Below are 17,965 nucleotides of genomic sequence, written 5' to 3'. Positions count from 1 at the left end.
GGCATGCAGTATGAAGGACCGCCCCTCTGACTTCCTAGCCGGAGACAGATGTGCAGCGTCCCACTCATGTACGTGGGCACTGCAAATCTTGTCATGATGTATGTTGTATCATGCTGTATTGCATTCTTGTATAAAAAGACTTACATTACTCTTACCGGTAATCATTTTTTCCCTTTAGCCTCCACAACGGCAGTAAACATGGAGATTATCCCGCCTTCTCAGGGACAGGAAACAGCTTTGTGGATCAGCCCATATAAGGCCCCCTCCCTCTTACCTCTCCAGTTAGTAACCTAGTACTCAGAGATAAATGCAAGGAAGGTTTAATAAAGATCAAAAGCAACAAATATCAGAGCCAGTCTGCTCTAACTTAGAAGAACATATATTTCATCAATAGAATATACACATAAGTATTTATACGTATTAAATAATGTATATCTATATATAGTATTTTATTTTTTTTTAATTTTTTTTGGGGGGGAATTCCTCCTGCCGTTGTGGAGGCTAAAGGGAAAAAACGATTACCGGTAAGAGTAATGTAAGTCTTTTCCCTACGCCTCCACAACGGCAGTAAACATGGAGGAAGTAACATAGGATAACAGCCTAGGGTGGGACAACTGCAGATAGGACCCTCCGCCCAAAGGCTAAATCCCTATTTGCAGAAACATCTAATCTGTAATGTCTAAAAAAAGTACATGGATTGGACCATGTGGCTGCACGGCAAATGTCCTCTAAGGAAGCTGAAGCACCCTCGGCCCAGGATGTGGCTAGGGCCCTGGTAGAGTGAGCTTTGAGAAACGGTGGAGGAGGAACACCTTCTGTCTGGTAGGCTAGATAGATACAGGACTTGATCCATCTTGATATTGAAGTCTTGCTGGCCGCTTTTCCCTTCAACATGCCCAGGTATTGAATTAGAAGTTGATTAGTCTTCCTAATCTCCTTAGTGGCTTCCAGGTATTGGAGGACACATCTCCTGACGTCCAGGTTATGAAGAAGTCTCTCTTTTTCGTTCTTTGCCTGAGAACAAAAGGAGGGAAGGATAATTTCCTGTTGGCAGTGAAATTTTGAGACTACCTTCGGAAGGAATTCTGGAGCATGTTTTAGCGTGATCCTGTCGTCTGAAATGGAAAGGTATGGAGGCAGGATAGAAAAGGCTTGTATTTCGCCTACTCTTCTGGCCGTAGTGATGGCTAGCAGGAATGATGTCTTAAGAGTAAGAATTCTTAAGGGTATATCTGTAATTGGCTCAAATGGAGGGTACATAAGCTTGGACAGTACCAAGTCTAAGTCCCAAGGAGGCACTAGGGATCTTAACCTAGGGCGAATCCTGACGGCCGCCTTAAAAAACCTTTTTATTATTTCCATGTTAGCCAGTTTACAGTCCATAAATACACTCAAGGCTGCTATCTGAACTTTTAGTGTACTTACTGCGAGGCCTTTATCCAACCCTGCTTGGAGAAAGTCCAGTATGAGGGACATCTGAGGTTCTCCTGACGGGTCGTATTTATCCTTCCCGAAGAGCAGAAAGGATTTCCAGGCCCTTAGATATATTTTCGAGGTGACCGGTTTCCTACTAAGAAGTAAGGTGGAGATCACTTTCCCGGAGAAACCTTTTTTCCTCAGGATGTTTCTTTCAGCCTCCAGGCCGTCAGACGGAGTTGGGTGACTTGAGGATGAGAAACTGGACCCTGAAGTAGAAGGTCTGGGCGAGGAGGGAGGATCCAGAATTCTTCTCCTGCTAGAATCTTCAGGATCGGAAACCATGATCTGCGGGGCCAAAATGGAGTGATCAGAATGATTCGTACTCTTTCTTCCAAAATCTTTGCTATGACCCGCTGTATGAGGGAGAATGGTGGGACTGCATATAACAGGACTGGTGGCCAGGGTACCGAGAGCGCATCCACCTTTAAGGGTTGATCTTCTACTGCCAGAGAGTAGAAATTCGGAACCTGTTTGTTTTTTCTTCTGGCGAACAGGTCGATCTTCGGCGTTCCCCACCTGGAACAGATCTGCTTGAATACCTGAGGGTTTAGCATCCACTCTCCTGCGTTTAGCTGGTCCCGGCTGAGGAAATCCGCCACCTGACTCTCTTTTCCTCTCACATGGGCTGCTGAAAGGGACTGAATATTCTTTTCTGCCCAACTGAAGATTTTTCTCACCACCAGGGCTAGCGATAGGCTTCTTGTGCCGCCCTGTTTGTTCAGGTACTCCACTGTTGTAGAGTTGCCCGACAAGATCTTTACATTCCTCTGCAGGAGGGAGGGTGTAAATGTTTTCAGGGCTTCCCAAACCGCGGACAATTCTCTCTTGTTGGAGGAGGCTTTTTTCAGAACAAGACTCCACTGGCCTTGAGCTAGTTTCCCTTCCATGTGGGCTCCCCATCCTTGTTGGCTTATCTCCCCCGGACGAGGGTTCTCCATATATCTGTCTGGTGGGCAGGTTTTTAACTCTAGACTGTACCCGTTTTTTATGACTGACAGAACCCATGGAGAGGCCTGGATATTTACCCAGGCAGGATAGAATTGGGACAGCCTTCCTCCCACTACGCTTTTGGCGTCATTGAGTAGAGGTGTGGGCCGATTTGTCAGGGTTAAATAGGAACCCTCTGCCTTTACCCCTATTGGACTGCCAGGCTGGTCTAGTGTCCCTTCTTTTTTGGTCCGGCCTACCCCGGTTCTGAGACCGAAAGGACCGCCTTTGTTGAAAAAATTTTGATTCTGTAGGAAAGCCCTTTTTTCTATCTGAAGCTTTCTCTAGAATGTCGTCCAAGGCCGTACCGAACACCCTATCTCCCTCACATGGCAGAGTGCACAGCTTGTTCTTGGAGGCTGTGTCACCGGACCAGGTGCGTAACCATACTGCTCTTCTAGCAGAGTTAGAGAGGGCAGCAGATCTGGCTGAAAGCTTCACTATGTCTGCTGACGCGTCTGCCATAAAATTAGCGGCCTGTTTTAGCATAGGTATAGAAGCTAGGATTTCATCTCGTGGAGTGCCTGACTCTAGATGTTCCTCCAACTGTCCCAACCAAAGGCCCAGGGTTCTCGCCGTATAAGTTGCAGAGATCCCTGGTCTTAGAGTGGCCGTAGAGGATTCCCACATCTTTTTAAGGAGGTTTTCACATCTTTTGTCCATCGGATCTTTAAGAAGGCCGAGGTCTTCAAATGGAAGGGCAGTTTTTTTGGAGATTCTTGCTACTGGGGCATCTACTTTAGGGGTCTTATCCCAGGCCACAGAATCTTCTTCCGCGAAAGGGTATTTTCTCTTTAACCACTTAGAGGCGGATTGTTTTTTCTCAGGGTCTCTCCATTCTGAGTGTATTAAAGCTCGGATGTTAGGGTGGACGGGAAAGACTCGTTTTTTCTTGTCCCCTAATCCAGCAAACAATTGGTCCTGAACTGAAAGGGGTTCTCTGGGCTCTTCCAGGCTTATTGTAGCCCTAATGGTTTTCAGTAGGGAATTTGTTTCCTCAACTGAACAGAGAGGTTTACCGCCTGCTTGATCTGAAATATCAGAGTCAGACCCAGAGGAAATTTCACCTTCATCCAGGTCAGAGTCCTGCACATTAGGGACTATGGCTCCTGAGGTAGATGGTCTGGGAGACAATGTAGATAACTTAGCTTCTACAGCTGCACCCACTTCTTCTCTGATTATGGTTTTCAGACTCTCAATTAAAGATGGGGTCTCTTCTGACACAACCTTGTCACAACACTTTTGGCACAATGATTTCTTGTATGTACCAGACAGCGATTTCTTGCACATTACGCATTTTTTCTTCAAAGGTGGATCCTTTTTTGAGGATTCTTTACCCTGAGAGACACAAAATTGGAGAGGAAAGTTTTATCCTTAGTCTCTAAAGAGAAGGGTAAAGAACCACCACCAAGGAGACCCCCATACAGGATAAGGCACCCTGTTATTTAGTAATGGGAGGAGGCTTACCGGGCTAGAGGGCCTGGAGGAATCTGTGGGCCGCCTGGGCGAATCGTCAGCTTGCTGGGACATTCTCAGGAGAAGAGCGCAGGAGCTGCATGGAATGCCGGCAGCCGCGCTCTTTTACTTCCTGGTTCCCACCGATGACGACATTATGCTCCGCCCCCCCTCGCGTCACGCGCCGGCCTCCGACGTCACATAGAATTCAACTGCCGGCGCGCGCGCATAGGGGAAATGTGTGGGGAGCGCTCCCAGGCCCAGGAACGCTCCCCCGGCTCGCAGAAACAGGGCCGGTCCGCACTGGACGCGGGTCCAAAAGCCCGGGGTGGCCAGCAACGCTGGGCTTAAACCACAGGGAAGGAGGAACTTCTTGCAGAGTTCCGCGACCCTATCCCCTGCCTCAGCCCTCCGGCCAGAGCCGGGATAACAAACCGAAAAGGCTGGGCGCGTGACTGATCCATCCGGCAAGTCCTGACCTTCTGAGGGACAGGAAAACAACTGGAGAGGTAAGAGGGAGGGGGCCTTATATGGGCTGATCCACAAAGCTGTTTCCTGTCCCTGAGAAGGCGGGATAATCTCCATGTTTACTGCCGTTGTGGAGGCGTAGGGAAAATCCCTGTTAACAGGCTGTTAGGTGCACTACACACATTCCACCACTAGATGGGGATATCACCACAGTATATATACTACAGTTCAGGCCTAGTTAGTGGAATTGGAGTTAGAGTGTGGAAGCAGGAGGAGATTGAGTGAGGGGCAAGGGGGAAGGAGAGGACCCCCTCCTCTCAGCAATCTCTTGGGCTCCACAGCCCAGAGGAGCCAATTCATGGTCTCAGTGTCAAGCAAAAAAAAAAAGGTAGAGGTGAAGCCTTTATTCTACCGTCTACTCTTCCGGAGTGCCAAGTGGATTTTAATAATTTTATTGTGGAAAGACAAAGGAAGGACAATAGCCATTATTCTAGGCTCTAGGCACCTTTGTAATAAGGTGAAGGTTTATTAGCTTCTGGCAGCCTCACCGATACTTCAAGGACAGACAGGTCATCTGTTGCATCACTTGTGTGTAGAAGATAAGGACTTGAATCACCCTTACTGAGATTGGAGAAAAGCAAAGAGCTAAATACCAGTGAGTACACAACCTCCTACTATAGCCTGAGATATAGCCACATATACAGCCTGTTACCTGGATTTACCAGATTCAACCTACATGTTCCTAAGAGACTGTTTATAACTGGATGTAAAATTGCTGTCAAGATCCTGGTTACAGTAAAGTTCTTAGTTGGATTTAAACCCTGCCTCATTCTTCCATCTCCATACTACAATCACTCAACCATTTGCACCACCAAGGTGCTGGCGTCACGACTATACTAACTTCAGGGGCCCAGCTGCACAAGCACCCAGAAAAGATAATTACCATCAAGGGCACCTCGATCACCACATAGCCGGTGTCCCCTGTAATAGAGTGTGCCCCGGAGAATTTGGTGCTGTTCTCCCCTTCACTGCACTGCTGACCCAGGGAGGAATCTGCTAACCGTGAGTACCAATTAACTGTTGCACCCATTGGCCCACTGTAAACCTCACGTGTTCTCCCCTGGGGATCAGCACGCTGCAGATGCGCCATAGCAACGGTCTTTTAAGGGAGCAGTGAAAAGGGACAGAGGACATCAATGAAAGCTGTTATTATAAGGTAATTACAGATCTTTTGGCAATCAGTGACAGACTAAGGCCTCATGCACACGACCGGGTTTTTTTGCGGTCCGCAAAACGGATTTCCGTTGTTCTGTTATCTGTGACCGTTTTTTCTTCCGTGGGTCTTCCTTGATTTTTGGAGAATCCACGGACATGAAAAGTGAAAAAAAAAACTAAGTCAAGTTTGCATTGAAAATGATAGGAAAAACGGACGCGGATGACTATCTTGTGTGCATCCGTGATTTTTCACGGACCCATTGACTTGAATGGGTCCGTGAACCGTTGTCCGTGAAAAAAATAGGACAGGTCTTATTTTTTTCACGGACTGGAAAAACGGATCACGGACGCGGAAGCCAAACGGTGAACTTTCCGATTTTTACACGGACCCATTGAAAGTCAATGGGTCCGCGAAAAAAAACAGAAAACGGAACAACGGCCGCGGATGCACACAACGGTCGTGTGCATGAGGCCTAACTCAGGTATACATACCTAGGTCTAATAAACTAGCAAATAAATAAAAAATATATGACAGTTATCCTTTAAACTGAGTGCATGCAACCACCTCAGTGAAATGGATGGAGAGATGAAGAAAATAACAAACAGCAAATAACTCAGTGGCTATACAAATTTTTTAATTACATGCGATTACAAAAGTATTCAGATCTAGGTGCTGCTTTGAAAAATGTACATTTTTCATGGCGCAACCCCTTTAAGCTTCCAGAGTATATGCTACTTGAAGACATCTCAATGGCTCACATCTAACACCGCACAGCTTTACAGTAGAATATGTCAGAAGTATGCGTTGGGGAATAACCTCAACATTACCTATATAACAACTGTTTGCTGGGTCATTCTACCTGATACAAAGAAAAAAAAAACGGACTGACTCCTTTTTAGTCAATGATGTACAGTACAAAATGTTTCGGTTATATTTGCCCTTTACAATGGGATATCACAAGAACAGTTTGGACAAAACTTAAGAAATATGCTTACTTTATGCTTTACGGGTAGAACAGGTTATTTTTTGCAGATAATCATATGGTTCAAGGCAATCTTAGATAGTATAGTAAAGGAATTCAAAGCATTTCAGCTGCGTTCCGGCGGCATTTATTCCAGGCAGGCACGCTTTATCTGCATTATTACAAGGCGCAGAACCCTGTCACTCAACCTTCTTGTGTAGTTGGGCTGTCTGTGAGTCTGCAAGCAGGCGACCTGCCTGCATGCTGGGTTTAAAGGAACCACTGTGATCACGGTGGCCTTGATTTGATTTTCAACCCCATTTCTTTCCTATAGAGTGAATTCTCGGTGGAGCGCACTTCTGCTGATAAAAAAGCAGTGTTGTCTTTATGGCAATCTTCAGACATTTATTGATACCATCATTTTAACAACCTTCTTTTGTACGCCAGAGTCAACGTCCCACAGCAAAGTATTTCTATGTGATGTTTATGCAAAAAAAAAAAAGCCGTAAAATAAGACAAATAAAGAAGCCAAGACCTTGTGCTTATAAAACTTAACACACAAAAGTTTTAGTCCCCTGTGAAAATAGTTTCACTAGACATATGTTACTTAGATTGAAGTGTAAATCAGGTCTAAACAGAAAACCATGGTGAGAAATGTATCATTTTTTTAATTGTCAATTTCAAGTCTGATTTTGGTTTGTGTTGCTGTGCCAAATTAATGAAGGGTCGCTCGGTTCTACGCAATTTGGATTTGCCACGGTCAGTGAAAATACATTAGGAGGTTTCCTGGAATGGAGATACAACTTTTTTGCGACATTTTAAAAAGTCGCACATCATAAATAAGACAAAATGCAATCTATGGAGCCATGCAAACATCCATACTTTCTGCATAAATAACAAAACAAGTCCATATTGCAGACAAGACTAGTCCTTTCTATGGATGGGAGTGAGTACCTGTACTTTGCGGACCAAAATACAGACACAGTCGTGTGCATCAAGCCTAACACTTACCAAAACACAGGTGACATTTAACTGGTCGCCAGAGGGGCGATAATTTTTCTGCAGAGATAGCAGGGGAAAGTTACGAAGCTAAACGTGCTGAACATTTTATTATGCGTTTTAAATACCTTGGTGTCTCAACAGAAAAAAAGGCTAAGGCTTAAAAGGGACACTGACATGCCCTATAAACATATTTCGATATTCCTATGCAGTCATAAGTCTATTAAAGTGTATTCCAATGATATAAGAGTAACCCCTGTCAGCATTTTAAACCATGTAAAAACAACTTTATATTCATCTGTCAATCACCTTGCTTTGTGCCCAAGGGGTGGTTTTTCTTCTACCTTCGTGCCCAGCCGCGCCCCAACTGTCGTTGATTGACAGATGAATATAAAGTTGTTTTTACATGGTTTAAAATGCGGACAGGGGGTACTCATATCATTGGAATACACTTTAATAGACCTAGGACTGCATAGGAATATCGAAATATGTTTATAGGACCTGTCAGTGTCCCTTTAACCCCTTAGGGACCCATGACGTACCGGTACAGCATGGATCTCGAGTTCTTAAGGACCCATGACGTACCGGTACGTCATGTGTTGTTCCGATCACCGCTGCCCGGCGGGCGGTGATAGGAACACGGGGCCTGCTCAAATCATTGAGCAGGCACCACGGCTAAATTCGCGGGGGGGTCCCGTGACCCCCCCTGGATCTCAAAGGCCGGAAGCTGTATGAGTAATAGAGTGTGTATTACTCATACAGCCAATGCATTCCAATACAAAAGTAGTGGAATGCATTGTAAAGGATTAGACTCCAAAAGTTCAAGTCCCAAAGTGGGACAAAAAACAAAGTGAAAAAAATTTGAAAAAATAAAGTGAAAAAAAAGTGAAAAAAAAAAAATAAATGAAAAAAAAATTTGAAAGAAAAGTTGAAAAGATAAAGTTTTCCCCCCCAAAAATTCAGTTTCAAGTAAAAATAAACAAAAACGTCATTTTCCCCAAATAAAGTTTAAAAAAATTGGTAAAAAATAGGGAAAAAAAAAAAAAAGTATACATATTGGGTATCGCCGTGTCCGTATCGACCGGCTCTATAAACATATCACATGACCTAACCCCTCAGATGAACACCGTAAAAAATAAAAAATAAAAACTGTGCTAAATAAACAATTTTTTTGTCACCTTACATCACAAAAAGTGTAATAGCAAGCGATCAAAAAGTCACACGCACCCCAAAATAGTGTCAAAAAAACCATCATCTCATCCCGCAAAAATCATACCCTACCCAAGGTAATTGCCCAAAAACTGAAAAAATTATGGCTCTCAGACTATGGAAACACTAAGGCTACTTTCACACTAGCGTTCGGAGCAGGTCCGTCTGATGTTTCATCAGACGGATCCGCTCCTATAATGCAGACGTTTGCATCCGTTCAGAACGGATCCGTCTGCATTATAACTTAGAAAAATTTCTAAGTGTGAAAGTAGCCTGAACGGATCCGTCCAGACTTTACATTGAAAGTCAATGGGGGACGGATCCGTTTGAAGATTGAGCCATATAGTGTCATCTTCAAACGGATCCGTCCCCATTGACTTACATTGTAAGTCTGGACGGATCCGCTTGCCTCCGCACGGCCAGGCGGACACCCGAACGCTGCGAGCAGCGTTCAGGTGTCCGCCTGCTGAGCGGAGCGGAGGCTGAACGCCGCCAGACTGATGCATTCTGAGCGGATCCGCGTCCACTCAGAATGCATTAGGGCTGGACGGATGCGTTCGGGGCCGCTTGTGAGACCCTTCAAACGGAGCTCACAAGCGGAGCCCCGAACGCTAGTGTGAAAGTAGCCTAAAACATGATTTTTTTTGCTTCAAAAAAGAAATCATTGTGTAAAACTTACATAAATAAAAAAAAAAAAAGGATACATATTAGGTATTGCCGCATCCGTGACAACCTGGTCTATAAAAATATCACATGATCTAACCTGTCAGATGATTGTTGTAAATAACAAAAAAAAAAAACGGTGCCAAAACAGCTATTTCTTGTTATCTTGCCTCACAAAAAGTGTAATATAGAGCAACCAAAAATCATATGTACCCTAAACTAGTACCAACAATACTGCCACCCTATCCCGTACTTTCTAAAATGGGGCCTTTTTTTGGAGTTTCTACTCTAGGGGTGCATCAGGGGGGCTTCAAATGGGACATGGTGTCAAAAAAAACTGTCCAGCAAAATCTGCCTTCAAAAAAGCGTATGGCATTCCTTTCCTTATGCGCCCTGCCGTGTGCCGGTACAGTAGTTTACGACCACATATGGGATGTTTCTGTAAACTACAGAATCAGGGCCATAAATAGAGTTTGGTTTGGCTGTTAACCCTTGCTTTGTAACTGGAAAAAATTATTAAAATGGAAAATCTGCCAAAAAAGTGCAATTTTTAAATTCTTTCTCTATTTTCCATTAATTCTTGTGGAACACCTAAAGGGTTAACAAAGTTTGTAAAATCAGTTTTGAATACCTTGAGGGGTGTAGTTTATAGAATGGGGTCATTTTTGGGTGGTTTCTATTATGTAAGCCTCGCAAAGTGACTTCAGACCTGAACTGGTCCCTAAAAATTGGGTTTTTGAAAATTTCAGAAAAATTTCAAGATTTGCTTCTAAACTTCTAAGCCTTGTAACATCCCCAAAAAATAAAATATCATTCCCAAAATGATCCAAACATAAAGTGGACATATGGGGAATGTAAAGTAATAACTATTTTTGCAGGTATTACTATGTATTATAAAAGTAGAGAAATTGAAAATTTTTGGTAATTTTGGTATTTTTTTAGAAATAAAAATGATTTTTTTTTACTTCATTTTACCAGTGTCATGAAGTACAATATGTGACGAAAAAACAATCTCAGAATGGCCTGGATAAGTCAAAGCGTTTTAAAGTTATCAGCACTTTAAGTGACACTGGTCAGATTTTCAAAAAATGGCCAAATCCGTAAGGTGAAATAGGGCCGAGTCCTTAAGGGGTTAAGGGAAAGGCATAGCTTAAAATGCAAGAACGTGTGCCAAAAATTAGCTGCAAAGTAACATATAAGGCTGAAAAGCGACCTGTGTCCATCCAGTTCAGCCTGTTATCCTGCAAAGTTGATCCAGAGGAGAGCAAAAAAAATAAAAAAAACCCTCATGAAGAAACCCTATGAGGTAGAACAAGTAAACCAACCAAATGGTGGTGTAAAGTTAAACAAAAGTGTGTGAAGTCTAGCAAGATGCAGCAAATTTATTATCTTATTACCTAAATTTATTATACACTGCACGTCCCAAAAAATATTTTGTTGGACCGCCTTTAGCTTTGATTACGGCAAGCATTCAATGTGTGAAAATGATGTCTCATGCTCCCTGAACCACACTTTCACAATTTCAGCCCGATGAATCCTGGCATTGTCATCTTGGAATATGCCCGTGCCATCAGGGAAGAAAAAATCCATTGATGGAATAACCTGGTCATTCAGTATGTTCAGGGTCATTCAGTATGATCATGTAGTCAGCTGACCTCATTCTTGGAGCACAAACTGTTGCTGAACCTAACTGCAGCAACCCCAGATCATAGCACTGCCCCCACAGGCTTGTACAGTAGGCACTAGGCATGATAGGTGCATCACTTCTTCTGCCTCTCTTCTTACCCTGATGCACCCATCACTCTGGAACAGGGTAAATCTGGACTCATCAGACCACATGACCTTCTTCCATTGCTCCAGAGTGGAAATTCTCTTACTTTCACTATTAAACATAGCCCTGAGTTCTTCTGTTGTTTTTCTTCAAATTGATTTCCCCAAACGTTTAAGTGATCGCCGATCACCATCATTCAGGATTTTTTTCCCGCCACATTTCTTCCTCGAATACGATGGGTCCCCACTATCCTTCCAGTTTTCAATAATGCGTTGGACAGTTATTAACCCAATTTTAGTCGTTTCTGCAGTCTCCTTAGATGTTTTCTCTGCTTGATGCATGCCAATGATTTGACCCTTCTCAAACAGACTAACATCTTTTCCACGACCACGAGATGTGTCTTTCGACATGGTTGTTTAGGAAATGAGAAGCAACTCATTGCACCAGTTGGGGTTAAATAACTTATTGCCAGCTGAAAGATAATCGCCCATGCAGTAATTATCCAATAGGAGGCTCATAACTATTTGCTTAGTTAAATCCAGGTGGTGACTTTTCTTTTGGACAGGCAGTGTATCTAAATATCAGAATTAGTAAATCTGCCCAGTGTTTTAATTAAGTGCCATAGTATTATACAATACATATTTCAATTACGTGATAAAAGAGGTCCTGTCCCCGCTCCTGACATGCCTGTTTCAATACCTTGATGCATTCCCCATGTAATAGTAATTGCATAGCATCTATTCTAGTGTCTGTATGTTGTGCCGTTTCTTTATTATTTCTACTAGAAGTTATGAATGAATTGCTAACAGCCTGCGGTAAGGGTACAGAGGGGAGGTAACCAGGCATGTCGGGAGCGAGGACAGGTCCTCTTTAAGAGTATGGGACAATAGTTACCAAAAATGCCTTCAATTGGTTGGAGGAGTATCCCAAACCAGGACAACCCCCTCCCCCCAAACTACAGTATTGTTTTTTGTTTTTTTTTCTCCAAGTGCTGGTTAAAAAATGAAAGCAGTAATCTGACTGGTTCCTATGTAAGTCTCAGCACCAATAATTTAGAACAGTCCTGTGATAAAATGTCAGATATTACAGAAGTGCTAGGATTTCTGACATTGGGTGAAATAAACAGTGACAATCCGACAACTAGAAGTGCTCAGTACTACACCACAAGATTCAGCAATTCTGAGAAAACAGAAGTATCTTGTTCTCTACTGGTGCTCAGCTGGTGATATCCACAAGATTTTACCTGCAGCACGTAGGTGGTCTGTAGACTGGCAGATATCTTGCTAAAGCCGCCGCTCTGTCAGACATCTTCCTGACTATGTACACCCCAATCTCTTCAGAAATGTTTCACCAGCTGTGACAAATGAAGGCAGAAAACCGGATTATTTTACTGTTCCAAAATATGCAATAATAAACAAGGCATAGGAAATCTGTTGAGTATGGTCTAATATTTTTGCTCCTGCTTAGAGACATATCAAAAGTTTAGATTGATAGGGGGTCTGAGTGCTGAGTCCCCCACCAATCCCTAGAATGAGCGGAGAGAAGCACGCGCATAGTGACCCTTTAAGGATAAGCCATCAATATGAAAATCCAGAAGAATTTCTTAACATTGTATTAAAAAAGTTCCACGCATTTTTAATATAATTTGGGACAGATTTAGGTCTCATGCATATGGCTGTTGCCTGGCCATGCCCGTATTCCAGCCCGCAAACAGCGGGTCCGCAATATGCGTGTGCACCACGCATCACAGGTGCAGACCCAGTCACTTAAATGGGTCCGCAATCTGGAAGGTCCAGTGCAGAACGGAGGCACGGAACCCCACGGGAGAACCACGGAGTGCTTCAGTGGGGTTTCTGTCCGTGCACTACTTTTTTGCGGTGCAGATGGACCCATTCAAGTTGGATGGGTCTGGAACCCGTATGCGGAATCTGCATGGTTGTTGCCTGTGCATTAGGCCTCACTAAAAGGGGTTGTCCGAGTATTTACTACTGATGACTAGTGTTGAGCGAACTTGTGTCCCAAGTTCGGTGTACAAAGTGCGGGTTATCTGAGAATTCTGGTTTGGATTCCACTACCATGGACCATAACTTATAGTCCGTGGTAGCGGAATCCATAACCCGAACCTTGTACGCTGCAGTTGAAACACAAGTTCGCTCATGACTACTAATGACCTAGATTATAAAAAAACACACATTGTCATACAGCAATGCATTCTCTCACAAGCTGTCCCTTAAATGCACATGTGATTAAAAGGACAAAGACTAACAATTTATTTTCTTGCAAAAAAAACCCTCTCTGAAATGAGTGAGAAATAAATATTTAGTCATTTTAGGTAAAGTTAATATCCACAGCCAAGGAATTGCGCTTCTCTGTTAATGGATGAAAAATCTGGGCATCTCCACTTCATGATGTCATTTGTGTTGACACCACCTGAAAATCTAATTGTGCCATCAGAACTTACTGTCAAAAGAGGACAAGTTAACTACTGAGCCACCACTGCGGCTTCTGCTTCTTTGCGCGCATTTGCAGGAACATTTTCCATAGAAAGAATAGGCAGTAGGTCTCAGTAGGTGACATTACTAGAAGAGATGAAGAGGCAGAAGTGCAGTAAGTGCTCTTCCAAATGTACCGCTAATGTTAATACACGGAAAGTGCCAGAAGGATGATTTCTGCAATTTCAGAAGTTTAGACTTGTTGCTTAAGGAAGACATTGCAAAGAGCATGGACACACACCATGAGACACTGTTTTTGTTCCTTAAGATGTTAAGAAATTATCTGAACAAACACAAAGTATAGCACTGTGCTTGGTGAGTCAATAGAAGGCAGCAGTGCTCAAACAGCTGATCGGCTGGGGTCCCAGGCGCTGGATCAGATACCGATGAACTATCCAGGGGGGATGTCATCAGTAGTAAAATCTCAGAAAACCCTTTTAACCCTTGATACCAAAGGGTAACCATGTAAGGCTACTTTCACACTGGCGTTTTGGCTTTCCGTTTTTGTGAGATCCGTTCAGGGCTCTCACAAGCGGTCCAAAACTGATCAGTTTTGCCCTAATGCATTCTGAATGGAAAAGGATCCACTCATAATGCATCAGTTTGCCTCCGATCCATCTCCATTCCGCTTTGGAGGCGGACACCAAAACGCTGTCTGCTTGACGAAACTGAGCCAAAAGGATCCGTCCTGGCACACAATGCAAGTCAACGGGGAAGGATCTGTTTTCTCTGGCACAATAGAAAACGGATCCGTCTCCCATTGACTTTCATTGGAGTTCATGACAGATCCGTCTTGGCTATGTTACAGATAATATAAACGGATCCGTTTATGACTGATGCATGCGGTTGTATTATTGTAACGGATCAGTTTTTGCAGATCCATTACGGATCCGCCCAAAATGCGAGTGTGAAAAGTAGCCTAAAATGTTAACACTGGGTCTTGCAGAGGCGGATCTGAAGCAAGGGATCTTCCTGAAAGATGTCCTTGTGCCTTTTACAAGGGTATTTGAACAGAGGACCTACACTCCTATAAGAGTACATTCACATTTGGTCGCTGTTAGAAGCCACCTTGTCAGTGGTAGATAAGCCCGACATATTATCCATAAAAAACATGGAAAGAGCTTCTACTTTTCATGTAGTAAATACAGCAGTAATGCAGTTTACACTTTTTATGTATTCACCTTTCCCCTGTGTCTTTGTGCATTAAGCAGTGTGCTGCTACTTGTAGTTCTACACATTGTGTTGCAGCCAAGGTAGCGTGCACTTGTGTCTCCTTTTCTATATATATTTTAGAGGTACTGGTTTAATTCTGTTTAATTGTTCACAAATCTGTCTAGATCTGTGTTAGTGAGCACTTCTCCTTTGCCGAGATAATCCATCCCACCTAACAGGTGTGGCATATCAAGGTGCTGATTAGACAGCATGAATATTGCACAGGTGTGCCTTAGACTGCCCACAATAAAAGACCACTCTGAAATATGCACAGTTTTTCCTTACTGGGGGGTGGGGGTGGGTGGGTTAGAAAATCAGTCAGTATCTGGTGCCACCATTAGCCTCACGCAGTGCAACACATCTCCATCGCATAGATTTGATCAGGTTGTGATTGTGGCCTGTGGAATGTTGGTCCACTCCACTTCAATAGCTTTGCAAAGTTGCAGAATATTGTCAGGAACTGGAACACGCTGTCGTATACACCGATCCAGAGCATCCCAAACATGCTTAATGGGTTACATGTCCAGTGAGTATGCTGGACATGCAAGAACTGGGATGTTTTCAGCTTCCAGGAATTGTGTACAGATCCTTGCAATATGGGGCCGTGCATTATCATGCTGCAACATGAGGTGATGGTCGTGGATGAATGGCACAACAGTGGGCCTCAGGATCTCGTCACGGTATCTCTGTGCATTCAAAATGCCATCAATAAAATTCACCTGTGTTCGTTGTCCATACCATAACCCCACCGCTACCATGGGCCACTCGATCCACAACGTTGACATCAGCAAACCGCTCACCTACACAACGCCACACACGCTGTCTGCCATCTGCCCTGAACAATGAAAACTGGGACTCACCCGTGAACAGAACGCCTCTCCAACGTGCCAGACGCCATAGAATTTGAGCATTTGCTCACTCAAGTCGGTTACGACGACGAACTGCAGTCAGGTGCAGACCCTGATGAGGATGACGAGCATGCAGATGAGCTTCCCCGAGACGGTTTCTGACAGTTTGTGCAGAAATTCTTTGGTTATGCAAACCGATTGTTGCTGCAGCAGTCCGGGGGGCTGGTCTCAGACGATCATGGAGGTGAACATGCTGGATGTGGAGGTCCTGGGCTGGTGTGATTACACATGGTCTGCGGTTGTGAGGCCGGTTGGATGTACTGCCAAATTCTCTGAAATGCCTTTGGAGACGGCTTATGGTAGAGAAATGAATATTCATTGCATGGGCTACAGCTCTGGTAGACATTCCTGCAGTCAGCATGCCAATTGCACGCTCCCTCAAACGTTGCGACATCTGTGGCATTGTGCTGTATGATCAAACTGCACATTTCAGTGTGGCCTTTTATTGTGGGAAGTCTAAGGCACACCTGTGCAATATTCATGCTGTCTAATCAGCACCTTGATATACCACACCTGTGAGGTGGGATGGATTATCTCGGCAAAGAAGAAGTGCTCACTAACACAGATTTACACAGATTTGTGAACAATATTTAAGAGTAATGGGTCTTTTGTGTATGTAGAAAATGTTTCAGATCTTTGAGTTCAGCTCATGAAAAATGGGAGCAAAACCGAAAGTGTTGCGTTTATATTCATGCTCAGTATGTATATATACACTCACCTAAAGAATTATTAGGAACACCATACTAATATGGTGTTGGACCCCCTTTTGCCTTCAGAACTGCCTTAATTCTACGTGGCATTGATTCAACAAGGTGCTGATAGCATTCTTTAGAAATGTTGGCCCATATTGATAGGATAGCATCTTGCAGTTGATGGAGATTTGAGGGATGTACATCCAGGGCACGAAGCTCCCGTTCCACCACATCCCAAAGATGCTCTATTGGGTTGAGATCTGGTGACTGTGGGGGCCATTTTAGTACAATGAACTCATTGTCATGTTCAAGAAACCAATTTTAAATGATTCGAGCTTTGTGACATGGTGCATTATCCTGCTGGAAGTAGCCATCAGAGGATGGATACATGTTCTCATTCTGTTTACGCCAAATTCGGACTCTACCATTTGAATGTCTCAACAGAAATCGAGACTCATCAGACCAGGCAACATTTTTCCAGTCTTCAACAGTCCAATTTTGGTGAGCTCGTGCAAATTGTAGCCTCTTTTTCCTATTTGTAGTGGAGATGAGTGGTACCCGGTGGGGTCTTCTGCTGTTGTAGCCCATCCGCCTCAAGGTTGTGCGTGTTGTGGCTTCACAAATGCCTTGCTGCATACCTTGATTGTAACGAGTGGTTATTTCAGTCAACGTTGCTCTTCTGTCAGCTTGAATCAGTCGGCCCATTCTCCTCTGACCTCTAGCATCCACAAGGCATTTTTGCCCACAGGACTGCCGCATACTGGATGTTTTTCCCTTTTCACACCATTCTTTGTAAACCCTAGAAATGGTTGTGCGTGAAAATCCCAGTAACTGAGCAGATTGTGAAATACTCAGACCGGCCCGTCTGGCACCAACAACCATGCCACGCTCAAAATTGCTTAAATCACCTTTCTTTCCCATTCTGACATTCAGTTTGGAGTTCAGGAGATTGTCTTGACCAGGACCACACCCCTAAATGCATTAAAGCAACTGCCATGTGATTGGTTGACTAGATAATTGCATTAATGAGAAATAGAACAGGTGTTCCTAAAAATTCTTTAGGTGAGTGTATATATATATATATATATATATATATATATATATATATACATACACACACACACACACACACACACACAGCATTTGTGAAACAATCTCACATTACTCAGTGAACGTTCATTTGCAGCAAGAACATATGTACGTATGTTAATGCAGTAGCACACCACACTGGTAAAGGTACAGGCTGCTATATTTGTAAGGGCGCTGTATAACTAATCTAATACTGGTCCTAAGACACAGCAGGTTTTATAGCCTAGAGCCGCATTTACAAATGTGTTGGTTACTATTGTAAACAGTCAACAAGGCTGATGACAGCTTAGGATCAGTACAAGATACGTAATGCAATATATTTACAAGGTGGCTAAACTTTCTATGTACATTACAGTATATCTAC

This window comes from Bufo bufo, chromosome 10 (assembly GCF_905171765.1).
Source record: "Bufo bufo chromosome 10, aBufBuf1.1, whole genome shotgun sequence".
NCBI lineage: Eukaryota > Metazoa > Chordata > Amphibia > Anura > Bufonidae > Bufo > Bufo bufo.
This window is presented reverse-complemented; position numbering follows the sequence as displayed.